The sequence below is a fragment of the Miscanthus floridulus genome, chromosome 17 (assembly GCF_019320115.1).
Source record: "Miscanthus floridulus cultivar M001 chromosome 17, ASM1932011v1, whole genome shotgun sequence".
Taxonomy (NCBI): Eukaryota; Viridiplantae; Streptophyta; class Magnoliopsida; order Poales; family Poaceae; genus Miscanthus; species Miscanthus floridulus.
Window position 1 is genome coordinate 83492445 of NC_089596.1, and position 14866 is coordinate 83507310.

Genomic DNA, 14866 nt, shown 5'->3' on the forward strand with positions numbered 1-14866 from the left:
CTTCCATGGCTGACGATTTCTGTTCTTTCATTATTTTTCCCACAAAAAAAAACAAAGCAACGGCTGCAGCAGCAGCAGCAAGACACACGGCTTGGGCGGACCTCCCACGCCGTCGATGCGGAGCCCTTCGTGGTGGTGAAGGAGCTGTACCGCACGCTGGAGCGTGGCGATCTGGATGCCGTGTGCCAGCTGCTTCATGCTTCCACGGCTCCCACGCGCTCCAGCACTTGTTGCTCACGCGCCTACTCATTGGCGCCGGCGGTGGCCTCACATTCAAGAACCGGTCTCAATCACGCGGGGACCATGGGCCCCGGCGGCCGCGTCACCCAGGTGCACGAGTGCTGCCGCACCACGCTCGACATGACGAGGCTCGCCGGCGGTGGACTGGTGGTGCTGACGGCACGGCTGCGCGCGAAGAAGGCCAAGGCGACGTGCTCGCAGTCGCTGGCGTCACTGCCGCTTAGGTAGGCCGCCGCCGCCTCCGCCCTGCGCGCCTAGCCCCTGCCGCGGACCAGTGAGTGCCCAGCATTGTCGCACTGCCGGATCAGCCAGGCCAGAGCCGCCCCCAACCTCCCACGCGCAAAGCCCCTCAGCCATGGCTGACGGACAACCGAAGGTTGAAGACGAGGACAAAAAGGTCATTTCTCATATCTTCTCTCTCCGTGGATACGAGAAATAAATAAAATAATTGGTGCGGTGTCCAGCGGCAAAGAACCCCGATTTTATAATGGTACTGGACATATTTTGGAGTTGGCGGTGTCCAGCAGCATATTAGACGTTTATGCGGTGTCCGTAGTGAAAATTCCCCATTATATATATATATATATATATATATATATATATATATATATATATATATATATATATATATATATATATATATATATATACATACAGCTAAAAAATAGGAAGAGGACCCGTCCACCGGCCATGGTGAAGCCGCTGCGCTATCTCACCCCTGTAACTCCCATTTGCGCCGACATGTGGGCCAGGCGCCTCGGAGCACGTCGCCCACCTCGCCTCGCTCTCCCCTCCGGCCCTCCCCATCCGTCACCTCTCCATCTGTCGCAGCCCGCTTTGCCTCGTGCCTGGCCGTCATGCTGTGGCACCGCCTGGCCACCATGCCGCTCGGCCCCGCCCCTCCTTGTCGCGCCCAGTAGTCGGCCCCCCAGCTCCACGGCTCCCTCTCTTCTCTGTCCCGCTCGGTTGCCACAATCTGGGACTGGGAGGCAAACTGCAGGCGGCAACCGACCGGATCGGCATCCACCCCGCTTGTCTTGCTCGTTGCGGATCCACAACGGGTTAGGAGCAGTCTCTTCCTCGTCGATGGATCAATGGGGTAGAAGACAGAGGAGAGGAGATGGATAGGAAGGAATCATGTTGCCGTTGCCGGTTGCCCCCATTACCGGATCCTGCAGCACCTGCAAGTGGGGGCGGCGCTACGGCCGTGAGCATCTCGGCGTTGGTCCCGAGTGGCGACGACCAAGAAGGAGCAGCAGCCAAGCACTTCCTTGGTTTCTCTGATTTTGGATTACAGGTAACTTTGTGGTTTGTTCTTTGCTTCTCTGGATCTAAATATGTGATTTTTGTTTGTAATAATGTTTTTCCATCCCCTTTCTTGCTGATAGTTTGTGGATAGATTATTGAATAGATAGCCAGGGTTCTGAGAGTTATTTATCCCCATATCAGATGGAGGAACCGGAGTTAGTAGGAGTTAATCTTCGAAAGCAATGGAGGAGGAGAAGACGAGAAATGACAGTAAGATTGAGAGGGGCCACTCTATCGATCTGTATATGGTGCCAGTGGTTGTTGTAGAGGCGAGGAGCACTCAGGGGACTGGTGAGACAGATGCAGCGGTGTCAGGAACCAACCAAGGATGCAGGCACCGAGAAAGTAAAGTCGAAGGTTGTGTACATGCTGCGAACCTTGTCAATTAAGAAGGCTGGATCAGAGAGTCAAGTGCTCACCATTGTCAAAGAAGGATGAGCCCAAAGATTGATATTAGTGACTGTATCTATCCTGGCACAGCGTGAGTGCATGGCTTGGCTGGCTTTTAACAATTAACCATTCACGCAACGATATAGTATATTTCACTGCTCTTGATTTGTTAATATGATAGTCCACTGTAGGTCGCTACTAATGTATGGTACTAACTAGAATACTTAATAATTAACAAAACATTTCTGTTTTCTTTGGTCAGTAGTCAAAAAATCATATTGACGAGGATTCTGTTATGCTTGCCTTTGTTTTTCCTCTGTCAGGTATGACTTTTTATGTTGTGCTTACGTTCACTTTTATGCAGATTATGGTCTTATGGGTGATATTTAGCTTTACTAGACATCTCTTGAATTTAGTTATGTCAGACTTCTAGACTGCTCAAGTTGTTAACTGAAATCAAATGATTTGTGTGGTTGGCCACTGAGAATGAGAGGGGATAGCAGCCAATGAACTTGAAACTTGTTGTTTCGTCTGGTTGGATTAATTGGATTAGAATTGAATAAAATAAAGATTTACAGGAAGAGGTAAAGAAACCCTTTTCTTGTTTATTTAACTTACACTCAATAGCTCGAGCAATATTTGCATGTCTAAAATGGTATTGATGACTTTGTTCGTGTATGTTATCTATGATTCATTGCTCCCTGTTAATTGGCGTACCCAGTGCAGAGAGCTCTCGCTCTGTGCGGGGTCTGGGGAAGAGTGTCAGTGGCAAGTCTTACCCTCGCCTGTGCAATGCGAGAAGACCGCGACTCGATCCTGGGACCTTCCGGTCACAGGCGATAAGACTCTACCGCTTGCACCAGGCCCGCCCTGTCCACTCATGGTTTACATTGATTTGTTGGTTTTTCAACCCAGCCCGGCAATGGCCGGTTTGGTCTGGTTACTGTGGTTTGTAGAGGGCACAGCTGAGCGGGTTAGACTCGATTGTTTCTTCAGTTTGCTGCTGCACTGAACACTGCTTCTCGTATTCCTATAGCAATTCATGTGATGCTACTCACTTATAACCATTAATGGAACCTGGAAAGAACGGTAGCAAATGGCTAGCCATTCAGTTTTAGGACCAACAAGTCAACAACAGTACACCTACAGAACTACCTAATACTAACAAAGTTGACATAAATAATAAATCTTAATTTTAGTTAGCATGGACTCCATCTGCTCAAAATCTTCTTGGTTCTAGATGACGCATCTGATTTTTCTTGGTTCCTGCTTTTTTTTGTTGCAGCAGCAGGCGTACTTTGGTTACAGGTACTACTATATGCCACTTTGGAGTTGTGTTGCCCTGGTCCTTGGAACTGCCATCGATCAGATCAGAGAGGGGGGAGCAACAAATTAAGATGGAGGTAAGAAGGAAGGAATATGTTCCCTGTGGTCCTCGCTACTGCTGCTGAAGTCTAGCAACTGTCAACTCTAAATGAAAAATTTCAGCTTAATGTTGCAGGAAGTCTGATTGGTCACTAGAGCCATGTCGAATTTCTAACTGAACTAGATTTCTCAGTTGCTAGCTTCATTTGTGAGCTTTTTTGCATATGAACAAAAAAACGCTTGGAACTGAGAACTTCCATGTTGCTAGGCAATTTGATTCCTTGCTTCGAACTTCAAAATGATCTGATGAAATGATCAGTCACATATATATGTTTTGAGTAGGTACTGAACATAGTACACTATGATGTTTGAGTAGCTTCAGAATTTACTGATTGGCATGGCTTCAGCCTGTAGCTCTACAGTCTTGGCATACAACTTTACATCAATATTTCCCATCCACATTGCTCCTCCTTTGCTGCTACTCCGTATTAGTTTGTTTCGAAAACATTTTGTGTACAGAGAAGGTGGTGAGGCAATGCCAAGTGTGAGCTTACAGTAAGAGGGCTCCTGATTCGATGGGGTGTAAACCGCTGCTAGCAAGGCCACAGCTACCACACAACTGCAGGAGCAAGGGCGGCCACAACATATGGCTTCTGGAGGAGGGCGGCATCAATAGTTTGAGAAGCCAAGCTTCAGAACAGAAAAGTTGTAACTTATTGTTGAATTGAGATTTTATCTCAATATTGACTTTAATGATTGAATGCATTTGTCAATTTGTGACTGTTGATTGTTGTTTCAATCTAAGAATGTTGATTGCAATTTTTGTTGTTTGTACAGTGAAAATTACAATATTCAGAATATACGTTGGACATTGAATATTTTAATGTTGTCTTTGAGAAGGTGGACATTGAATATATACACCAATTGTGAATTTGACTTGTTTGGACTATGAGCGTTGAATATGTCCATGTGACGACTAGACAATTGTATAGATATGATGCTCCCAGAATGTATGTTTGTAACTAGTATGTTGCGCGCGCCTTTGCGCGCGTCGCAAGTTAGGCGAAAGTGCATCTATCGAGCTGATATGTACATATGTTATATAGAGAAGCTGGAACGTTGGTTTGAATGACAACATCAAGAATATTCAGTTAATATTGTGCTAAACTGTTATACAACCGAGAAAGGTATCTAAATGGGAAAAGAAAGTTTCTACTTTTGCCGATGGTAAACACACGAGAATAGTTTTGCTGGATTGTTTCGCGGATGTCTTCTGAAAATATATTGCAACTTTGCTTCCTTTCATCTTCAATATAAATACGTATGCTAGCTGCATTTCCCTTCAACGTAGCATTATGACCTGCAGGGTACAGGATAGAAAGAGGAGAAAAGACAATTAGGTACACACAGAAGGCGCACATAAGCAACTCGTTTTATTTTGCACCACGCGAGGAATACACAATGCTCACAAGGTGCCTAAACAAAATAAGCAATGGACTTTACTCAAGAAAGAATTGATGTGTTGCTGCTACGGCGTAAGAAAATGACAGGCCATATTATGTAGCAGATGCAACATCATCACCTAATTTGGCAGCCCTAGCTGGTACCGAAAGCACTGCACAGGCAATCCATGTATAGAGGACTAATCTATATAACCTACAATCTACTACAAGAAATCGTGCCAGCTAAAAGTAGCAAACTTAAATTATCCGTAGCTACTTTTGAACACATTACCCATCAATAACTATTCAAGATGTTTAATTCTGTTTTTTCTCAGAGGCATTCAATCTATGTATGGAGAAAGTAGTCAAAGGAAGGAAGAGGTACAGAATGTATAATACATGCATAGTTAAGTCCTTTGCGTCTTCGATTTGGCAAAGCACTCCTTGTGCCATATAGTGATGTGCACTGCAAATCAAATAAACGAAACATGAATGAACATGGGAACTGAAATAGCAACTGAAGAGATAGAAACTTGAAAAGAGGAGCAGTAGACGCTAAAAACGGAGAAAACACCATATGGTTACAAATTGCAATGACGAAGAAAACCATCAAGATAGATGGAGCAGATTGCAGGAGAATGCAATGGCGAAGAAACCCATGAAGCTAGATGGACCAGGATTCCAGGGGAACAGGACCAAAAACATGGAAGGAAAAAAGAAAGATAAAAGATAGATCTGCAACAACCTAAAACAAATTAATGGAAACACCATAACCTTGATCGAGGTCCAAGGTAGGAGCAAAAAAAAATAGCATCAATGCAGAGAAAACTTTGAAATCTATGTTAGTTATTTCATGAAGGTACGTATGGCTCAAAAAGTTAGGACCGTAAACATAGCATGGAAAATCCGAGACAGTTTGACATCCTTCATGAAACCCCCTAGAGAATCACAGAAGGTCATCGTTGGGGTTGGTTATATATTGGAGCATCTCCGAGAGAGCTATTTAAAACCACACTAAAAATCCAAGACAGTTTGACATCCTTGCTTCCAATCTTTTCGTGCTCGATAAAATCCGAGGCAGAGGCAGAGCCCTCTTTTTTCTTTTCTTAGCAAACTGAAAAGATCGCAGGAAAATAGTTTGGCGCAAAGAGAAGAAAAAAGAAGAGGCAGGTGCTTTGATGACACAAGAAACCTCTTTGGCATCAACACAACATTCTATACACATAAAACGTAAGCAGATGATTTCTCTATAGCCAAGGCGGCCATTATCAAGTAGTCATAAATAGAGAATGTATGTATTAAAATACTAAATAAACAGGCTAAGAATGAAGTACATAAATAGACTAACAAACTTGCCTTGGGATGAGTACATGGCCGTATCATAGAAGAAGTGAGATATAGTTTGTAGCAATTCTTTGAAACCAAAGCTGGTGCAAAAATAATTAGCTACATGCTGGCAAGTATATATTTTCTTTGGTACACAGAAACAGAAGAGGGGACGAAGAAACAATAACAAAGAATTTTAGCTAATATGGGGACGACATTAGGAAATCAATTTAACAATTTGAACATATTATTCATGCAAAGCACACCAAATGAAAAGATTTGTTTTGTCATGCACTCTTGTAAACAAGAAAAACTCAACGCTGCTAAGGAATAAACATAGATATCAAGGGTATCCTGCATACAGGGAAAAACACACATATAGCAGCAAACTACTAACCACAGGGGTTTTGCTAAACATGAAAACACAGTAGACTGATACGACATAGGTGGAAGAAGTACAATAAGAATTGCTCACCACCACTTTAGCAGTCCCAAAATCATGTCTTCATTGTGGGAGTCACGGGTCTGAGGTACCAAAACCAGTCAAACAAATATCATTGAACTGAATTTGAAGAAAACGATAATTAGTAAAATGATGATCCAGTCTTTTGTTCATGGCACATATACATCATCCATTGTCCAAAGTCAATTAATTTGAGGGAAACGAAATAATAACCCCAAAGCATAAATAGGAAATATGGTACTCAATAGAACTTAACTATGAAAGGTCACCATTTACATCTGCGCTATGATTGCACTGAATACAACTGAACTGTGAAAACTCACCATTTAAATGAAGCACCATTATGGCATTATTTGTAGAGAAGGAACAAAAATATGCTACAACTACTCCACGCCATAACAAATGAAAGTGAATTTGGCTAGGCTAACTCTGTTAATGCACCACGAAAGGCAACTCGTAGACTGTATAGATACGTGCCATACGAAATTTCTACTGCAGCAAATTAAGTGCATCCACCTCAGGCTAAACATGGAAATCATAGTTATTTAATCGATCTAATCCTAGGAAAGTGGCCCGAACATTTAATCCCTTAAGATAGTATGGAATGCATAACGATTCCACTTCAAATATGTAAGCATGCATACTTATTTAAACCTAGGATCTAGTGATTATGCAACCACATTGTTAAAGCATGTAACAAAAATTTAGGTGAAATAGCTTGAACATACAACAAAAAGCGTATGAACCATTTGTCTGACTTACCAATAAAGCATAGCCGACAACAGAGCCAACCTGGAGACACCAACATATCTCCACAACAGGAGTAAGCACCCTTCGCTGTGAAGGGCGCACTTTGAAACATAAATGGACCATTTTGCTGACTTACCAATAAAGCATAGTCGCCGTCAGAGGCAACCTGCAGACACCAACATATCTCCACAACGAGAGTAAGCACCCTTTCCTACGAAGAGCGCACCTTGAAAAATAAGCAGAGGAAACAAACATGGACAATGGAATATGACTATATGAGGATAGGTGAAGTGGAATATTATAGAAACAAAAAACTGGAAAGGCACGTTTAGAACACTGACGCACTAAACTATGTAACTGTATATATTTGAAACTAAATAAAAGGCCTATGAACCTAAAATGACTAAACAGAAGGAAGTGGAGGCAAAGGGCATGCTGACATCACTCTCCCATATTCCATGAACCTGAGAAGAACTTTTTTTTTGTTTTATTTGTTCCCTTCAAATACAGTAGTAGTATTTTCTTTGGTTGCCCATTGAACTCCCCAAATTTTCTTTCATGATCTAACTACTCCAGGAACGACTATTAAATTTCACTGAAGAAAAAAAAGGGAGGAAAAGAGTGAAGAAGAACAATTAAATGAAAAGAACCGGTGACCCAAAATGTCCGAGCAGAATGAAGCGATTTTTTAAAAAAATATATAGGGGACGCAGGAACCTGGGGCTTTCGAAAATAAGAACTGAAACTATAAATGCGAGCCTACACCATTCGAGTTCACTCCTTATTAGACCAAATTGGAAATAAACCTAAGATTACATGAACTTCCAAAGCAAGAAAACACTGACCTTTGTTGTATTTCTTGCTCAGGCTTGCAGTTGCAGGTACTCCAATTAATTGAGCTGAAAGAACACTAGTGCACATAATTGTACCGAAAACTCAAACAAACAGGAGAACCAAAAGGTTGACAAACACGGAAGAAGAGAAGCGCAGGTCCAGCAAAGACGCAAGGGAAACCAAAAAGGTGATCAGTAAATCTAGCTGCGAAAAAATAGAAGAAAATAACAGGCATTAGCAAATCTTTCTAGCAGAAAAGGGAATGGCAGAATTCAGTAAACGAAAGCACGGATCTGAAGAGTAGGCATTAGGTCCTGGTTGCCGCCGCTACTGTCGTCGGCGACCTGTAGCACATGCAGCTAGGGTTTCCTGTAGCGCATGAAGAGGCCAGAGTAGAGGAAGGAGGCAGCTCAGGGACAGTCAACGCGGCGGCGACCGGCTGGGCCGGTCGCGCCGCGCCATGGCCGGAGACGACCACCACAGGGGCGCACGCGCGGCACCGCGGCGTAGGCCGGGAGCGCCTGGCACCCCCAGTGCCTTGTGCCGTGAGCCTGCGGCGCTAGGCCACCTGGCACGCCACGATGCGAGGGGAGAGGAGGAGGAGGACCGCAGCCGCCGCGTCCGCACCGGTGGTCGCCGCGTCCGGATCGAGAGGGAGAGGGAGAGAGCGCTGGGGAGAGAGAGGGCGACGGGGAGAGAGAGGAGAGCGACGGGAAGAGACGAGATCTTTCCAGATGGGTTGAGAAGGAGAAGCTGAAGCTAGAGTATATATTTGATTGAGTGGATTTGGATGGGAAGCCGGAGCAGGTAAAGAGAAGCTAAGTAAAAGCCAGCTAAGGTCAGGAGAAGCATGAGGAGCAGCTTCGCACGAAAGCAGATTCAACATTTTTAGGCCACAGGATGGGAAATCGGACGGCCACAAAATTTCGGGACGACGTGGACGGTGGTTCCTTCGGGAAACCATCACGGGCTTGTTTAGGTAAATTACAAGATGGAAGCACCAACTTGAGTGGAAGCATGACAAGCACCATAAATGCTACAGATTTGCAAAGCTGCTTTTTTCTTGCTTACTTGCAAAATAGCAAAAATGTATGAGTAATGGCTTTTGAAAATGAAGTTATGAGATTATATTATTTATTTTTGGCAATTAGAGTTACCACTTGATCTTTTGAAATATTAGAAAATATAGATTTTTAAACCCGTAGCAACGCACGGGCACGAACCTAGTATGATTCAAATAATTCGAAAACATTATAAAATCAGTTTAATTCACATAAAATTTAAATCAATTTAATTGCATTCACAGAAAAACATAAGAATAGGAAAAAGTTCTTGTATTCCGAACAGGACATAACTATATTTTGGAGGGTGTTTGTGGCAGAACCGCCTAATCTAATGCCTCACAGAAGTGCTTGTCTTCCATTAGACACTAAGCACTCAAGGGAGAACACTAAATTACTCGGTTCCGTCGGACACACCCCAGGGAGAACCCGAAAATCCACATTTTTGCCATCAGGATCACAAATGAGAGAATAAAGCTTACATCATTCGTAACCATTTCTTACATCACTTTTAATACAACATCAGAATATAATATTTATTAATATAACAGCGGAATGAAATCATATTATCAGAGTTATCAACAATTTAATTGAACAGCCAAATAGAAACATGTGAACAGAGTTACAGCGGAAATAAACATCTATTAATGACATGATGAAGTATTGATATATACACTACGACAACAGATTATGAAACTTTCATTTATAAAAGTATTTGGTGAGAGTTATAAATAGCAACTACGATCGCAGCGTAAAGGAAATCCTCTCTGAGCCCACCAGGAGGAATCCACACACAAAGGTCAGCTCAAGCCTCCACCGGTTACCTGCAACAGGGGGAATAAAACCTTGAGTACTCAATTGTACTCAGCAAGACTTACCCGATAGAAGAAAAGAAAAGACTCCAAGGATATGTAGGGCGATCTGGCTTGTGGGTTCATTGCATTGCAGGAAGCATTACTAAGCGTGCGTCCTTATTTTTGATTTTTAATAATAGCCGCATTGGTTCATTAACTAACCATTCTATGTAAGCACCTGTGCTACTTTCAAGCAAGTGGTAAGCAATTAGATTTCCTTTTCCATTTTCCATCTTTCATCTTCAGTTCTTACTACGATGCTAAACCGTAAACAAGCCGTACCGGATAGCCCGGCGATTCGCGAATCAATGCCCCTAGCTAGGTACCCCGAAAACACACGTCCCGCTTGTACCCTGGGCACAAGCAGGACCAACCCATCACTCTCCTGTCTCGGGTGTCCAGGTCCCCGTCCAAACTGGGACTCCAAGCCCCTGCCCCTGAGTCCCAGACTCAGTGCGGTGCAAGGACCTCCTCCACCAAAAACAAACCCTGACAGTCGGTCCGGAAAAGAGCCGGATCCGCGACAAGAGAGCAACAAGTTTTCCAAGCGCCCATACACAAGTATGTGCACGGGATAATAAGTCTGTGACCTGCCCAGAGTCATATGCAACGATCGGTCCTTAACCGACCAGACAGGGGAAAACGGTGTAACCAAGCTATGACCCGCCTCCGCGGTGACACAACTTCTTACACCCACCAATACCAAACCACATCCCTGCCCGGTCACCATTTTCCTTTCCACCATTTTCATATTTTCCAAGTGATAGTAATCCAATAATATATTTCCTATCTCTCGCGAGTGACAGGCAATCACTCGACTTCTACCGGAGTCCTGTAGCATAGCAATCTGCACGATTCTGTCATACTAGTAAGACTCATAGGATAAAGATATATATATGCAAGTGGGTTTCATTCAACTCCTTAAAACTTAATGCACAAATATAATTTAAACTGCAGAAAAGTAGGGGTTATGCACCGGGGCTCGCCTGGGTAAGATATATTAAAAAGTTAGTATCTGCATCTTCAGATCATCCACCATCAGCTGAATAACAAGTCCATTGCATCATCTTCTGGAAAGAATTCCATTACACCATCTTCGGATTCTCAATCACCCTTCGATCGACCCGTTGATCCATCATCGTACCTATATGATATGCATGCGATGCAATGCCAAGATGTAATTAATCAACTGCAATCGTGACTCGTAAAATACGACGTACGCCTCTCGAGTTAACGGCTAGTGCTAACGACGACCGTACTTGGGCTACATATATACGTTGTCGGATAAGGCGTCATTTCCCAACAATTATTTTAGTTATTTAAACCTAAGTCATTATTTCATTCTATCGATTTAATCCTTATTCGAAATAGAGCATCATTAGCTACCTAGTAAACTGATTATTCTGGAGCTACAAGAATTACCACGAGTACCTAATATTGCTAAGAACCTACTGTAAAGATTTCAGATTCAATACTATTACCAATTTATCACGGAAGTTCCTACACGTTTATATTTTTACAATATTAAGTACCTTAAATTAATTATATAGCTTCCACGAATATTATCAAACTATGTGAACAAAATCTACTACAGGTAGCTCATGATTTCAAGAACTTAATAGAACTAGTTTCATAATTTTTTGGACCACTACGCAAATTTATATTGATTTTATAGGGTACTAACAACCTGTAATAGAAAAGCATTTTAGACAAAAGGAAAAACCGGCGGCCACCCCTAACTGGCTCCACGGCCCAGCACGGCCAGGGCCGGCGGGCAAGCAGCCCAGGCGGACGGGCGCATGACGGCCCAGGCGGGGCGCAACCGGCCCAACACCATGAAACGGCGCGGACGGGCCACACGGGATGCGCGGCCCAGGCGGACACGCGGCCAGCGGCCCAGCGGCCGGGAGCGCGGCCCAGCACGACGACAGGCCGGCCCAGTGCGGTAGGTGGCGTGGCAATTTGCTAAAAAGCCCTTGAACTCTCCCTAACGCAACCGAGCTCCACGAGCACTATTCTACGAGTCAAGTATTTCACAAAAGGGACCCTGTATAAAGCTGCGTCTTGGACTTATACCCCTGCTCACCATGCTTCATCTTTTCCAGGAGCGGAGGCGCTTGGAGCCGAGGAGCTGAGGAGCTCCGACCGGCAATGGAGACGCTGTGGTTGCGACGGCGCGGGTCCCGTCGGGGCAGCAGATGCCGCGGCGGCTCGGCGCGTGGCAAGGAACTCGCGCGCACAGGAGAGAGCAGGCACCGACGGGCAGCCATGGCGGGACGATGCGGCATGGCCGAGCGCGGGCGGCCGAGGAGCGGGGAGGTGCTTCGCGGCTCGGGCACGGGCAGCGAGGATACGGCCACGTTCGGCATGGGCGCACAGGGCTCGGCGCGGGACGGCGCGGCGAGGACGATGCGGAGCCGCGTGCGGATGTCGACGGGGCGACCTGGTGCAGCGGCACTCGTGCGCGGTCACGCGGGTAGGGGCGAGGACGCCGGCAAGACGCTGCAGCTGCGGTGGCGGGAGCTCGAGGCGGCAACGGCAGCGGCCTCGCTGCACCGGAGGTGGCGCACGGCGGCCCGCTCCGCGTGACACTGCGCCGACGGAGGAGGCACGATGAATCAGCCAGAGATGCGCGACCTTGGCCGGTTGCTTGGATGGGTGAGCTGGGGAGTGGCGCCGTGGTGACGGCCGAGCGCTACGGCATGGACGCCGGGGGAACCGCGGGTCTAGCGCGGGACCAGGACGTGGGTGGAACCGAGGAGGGAGGAAGCTTCGGCCTTGAGCAAGATGAAGAGCGGGGAAGGAAGGAGGGGCACCGCTGTGCACAGAGAAGAGAAAGCGAGGCAGAGCCGTAGGCGCACACGCGAATGGAAAAGGGAAAACGATGGACTGCGCGGCCGCAGTGGCGATACTCCAGGGCTCGGGCGTGCGAGAAGGAGGCGCGGAGTAGCTCGGTCTTTGGCTTAAGCAAGAAGGCAGCAGGCAAACGTATTCAAGAAGCCGAGGGAGGCCGACAGGGCAGCACGGTACCACACGGCTGGCAGTGGCGTTCCAGCGCGCAGACAGGAAATTGAAAGGACACGACGGGCAGGGCAGACAGCAGCATGTGCGGCCACGGCTATGTGCTGGCGGAGGCCGGTGCAGGACACAGTCAGAAACAAAGAAAAACGGGCGCAGCTGTGATGGATAGGCTGCTGGTGCTCCCATTAAAATAATAGGACAAGACGTACTGCATTTGCTGTTTCCCATCGTAGACAACCGATTGACCGTGTACTATTGGTAATATATATATATATATATATATATATATATATATATATATATATATATATATATATATATATTGTTGTCTCATTTGTCAGCACGCTATGTTTACTGAACTGCTCCCGCAGCTAGCTTGTTCAATCCAATCTAATCGTGCGCTCGTCGTTACGTGCCGCGACGCCTAATTAAGCAAGCCACAGGATACTTTTATTAGGACAGTAATAGCCAAATGTCGGGTCTGTATCGCGGATGCTAGCTAGCCAGTGTGCCTGATGAGAGCAGAGGAGGAGGAGACTTAAGCGAGTACGCGAGCACGTGGTCTGGCAGGGCGTGCCGGCTGGCAAGACAAGATCGAGACCGCAGAGACAAGCGAGGCAGGGAGACGTTCCGTCATCGCTGAGGAGCCGTTCTCTCGACAAGTCAATAACTAAACTCAAGGCCTTTCAACTGAGCGTGTTTCTCAAAATAAACACATGAGCACACACACACATATATATATCATTCAATTTATTACTGGATTTTATTTTATTTATAAAAGTTGCTTTTCATGCTTAATCAAACAGAACAAACCGTTCGCTAGAATCGTCGTTTGCTATTCCTAAATATTTCTACGCACTGCGTAATTTACTTGGGCGTTGATTCGAGTCCACGAAACTAAGTCACACAGGATTCGCGTATCGCGTCGAATACGTTTTAAATCAAAAATCCGAGAAACACATCCTGGAAATTTTTCTTAGGCCTAAATCACGGTGCTAAATAAGATCGTAACACCAGGGTGTTACAACCAACCTCCCTTAAAAAGAATCTCGTCCCGAGATTCGAAGTTGGAACCAGAAAAGGGAAAACGCGATTACATTTCGTAGACCAGGGATTACACGAAAGGTTACACGACTTTGAATACTAAACCACACGGAAATCTAGGGATACATGGTTAAGAGCAACTTGGTACAACCGAGACCTACTCCAGAAGTCGAGATAGACGAGGACAATGGAGAAACAACAAGATAATGATTATCCAAAACATGGCGTAGCACCAACAGATCCAGAAGCAGTCGACTGAGAAGTAAAACATCATGAATCCTAAGACCAACTAACCAAGGGAACTTGAACTTCTTCGACGAACCGGATCTTTTCTTTGTCTCAGATCACACCATCACCTCCGACAGACGAACCTAGCTTCACAACGTTGACTAGATTTTGTAGTTCTACTGGGAATGCGAGAGGAATGGGGATGAAGAAGAAGAGCAAGGACCAAGGGTATTTATAGAGGTGAACGAAGAGGGGAAGCAATACACCAGAGGTGGATGCGGCGGGGATGTGATACATAGACGGTGCATGCTATGGAGATAAGGTCGAAAACATGGCGTGCTTCCTACGCAAGTGGCGGAGGGGGAAATAAAGGAGAGTAGAGGGGGTCCGCTCGACGAGGCAGGCGTGCGGGCGGTCGTGTCACCAAAAGAAGAAGGAAAAGAGAGGGAAGGGAGGGTCCGGTACGAGGGACGAGGCGTGGGAGTCAAAAGCCGACCGGATGCTGGGGAAAAGGAGCCACGCACAGTGCACAAAGACGGT

General features: G+C 45.6%; 2 long non-coding RNA genes across 3 annotated transcripts; one reads left to right on the forward strand and one right to left on the reverse strand.

Annotated features, from left to right (window-relative positions):
- The first annotated feature begins 905 nt into the window (after window positions 1-905).
- LOC136517211 (uncharacterized) lies at window positions 906-4122 on the forward strand. Of its 2 annotated transcripts, none has more exons than XR_010774245.1 (3): window positions 906-1537; window positions 1629-2029; window positions 3224-4122. It is a non-coding gene; the product is annotated as an uncharacterized lncRNA (long non-coding RNA). The 2 variants fall into 2 exon arrangements; XR_010774244.1 differs by having other exon boundaries at window positions 1690-2029.
- Window positions 4123-4524: 402 nt separating this feature from the next.
- On the reverse strand, window positions 4525-9097 carry LOC136518263 (uncharacterized). Its single transcript, XR_010774455.1, has 5 exons — window positions 8130-9097; window positions 7421-7495; window positions 6547-6633; window positions 5145-5211; window positions 4525-4663 (listed from the first exon to the last, which is right to left on the reverse strand). It is a non-coding gene; the product is annotated as an uncharacterized lncRNA (long non-coding RNA).
- Window positions 9098-14866: the final 5769 nt, after the last annotated feature.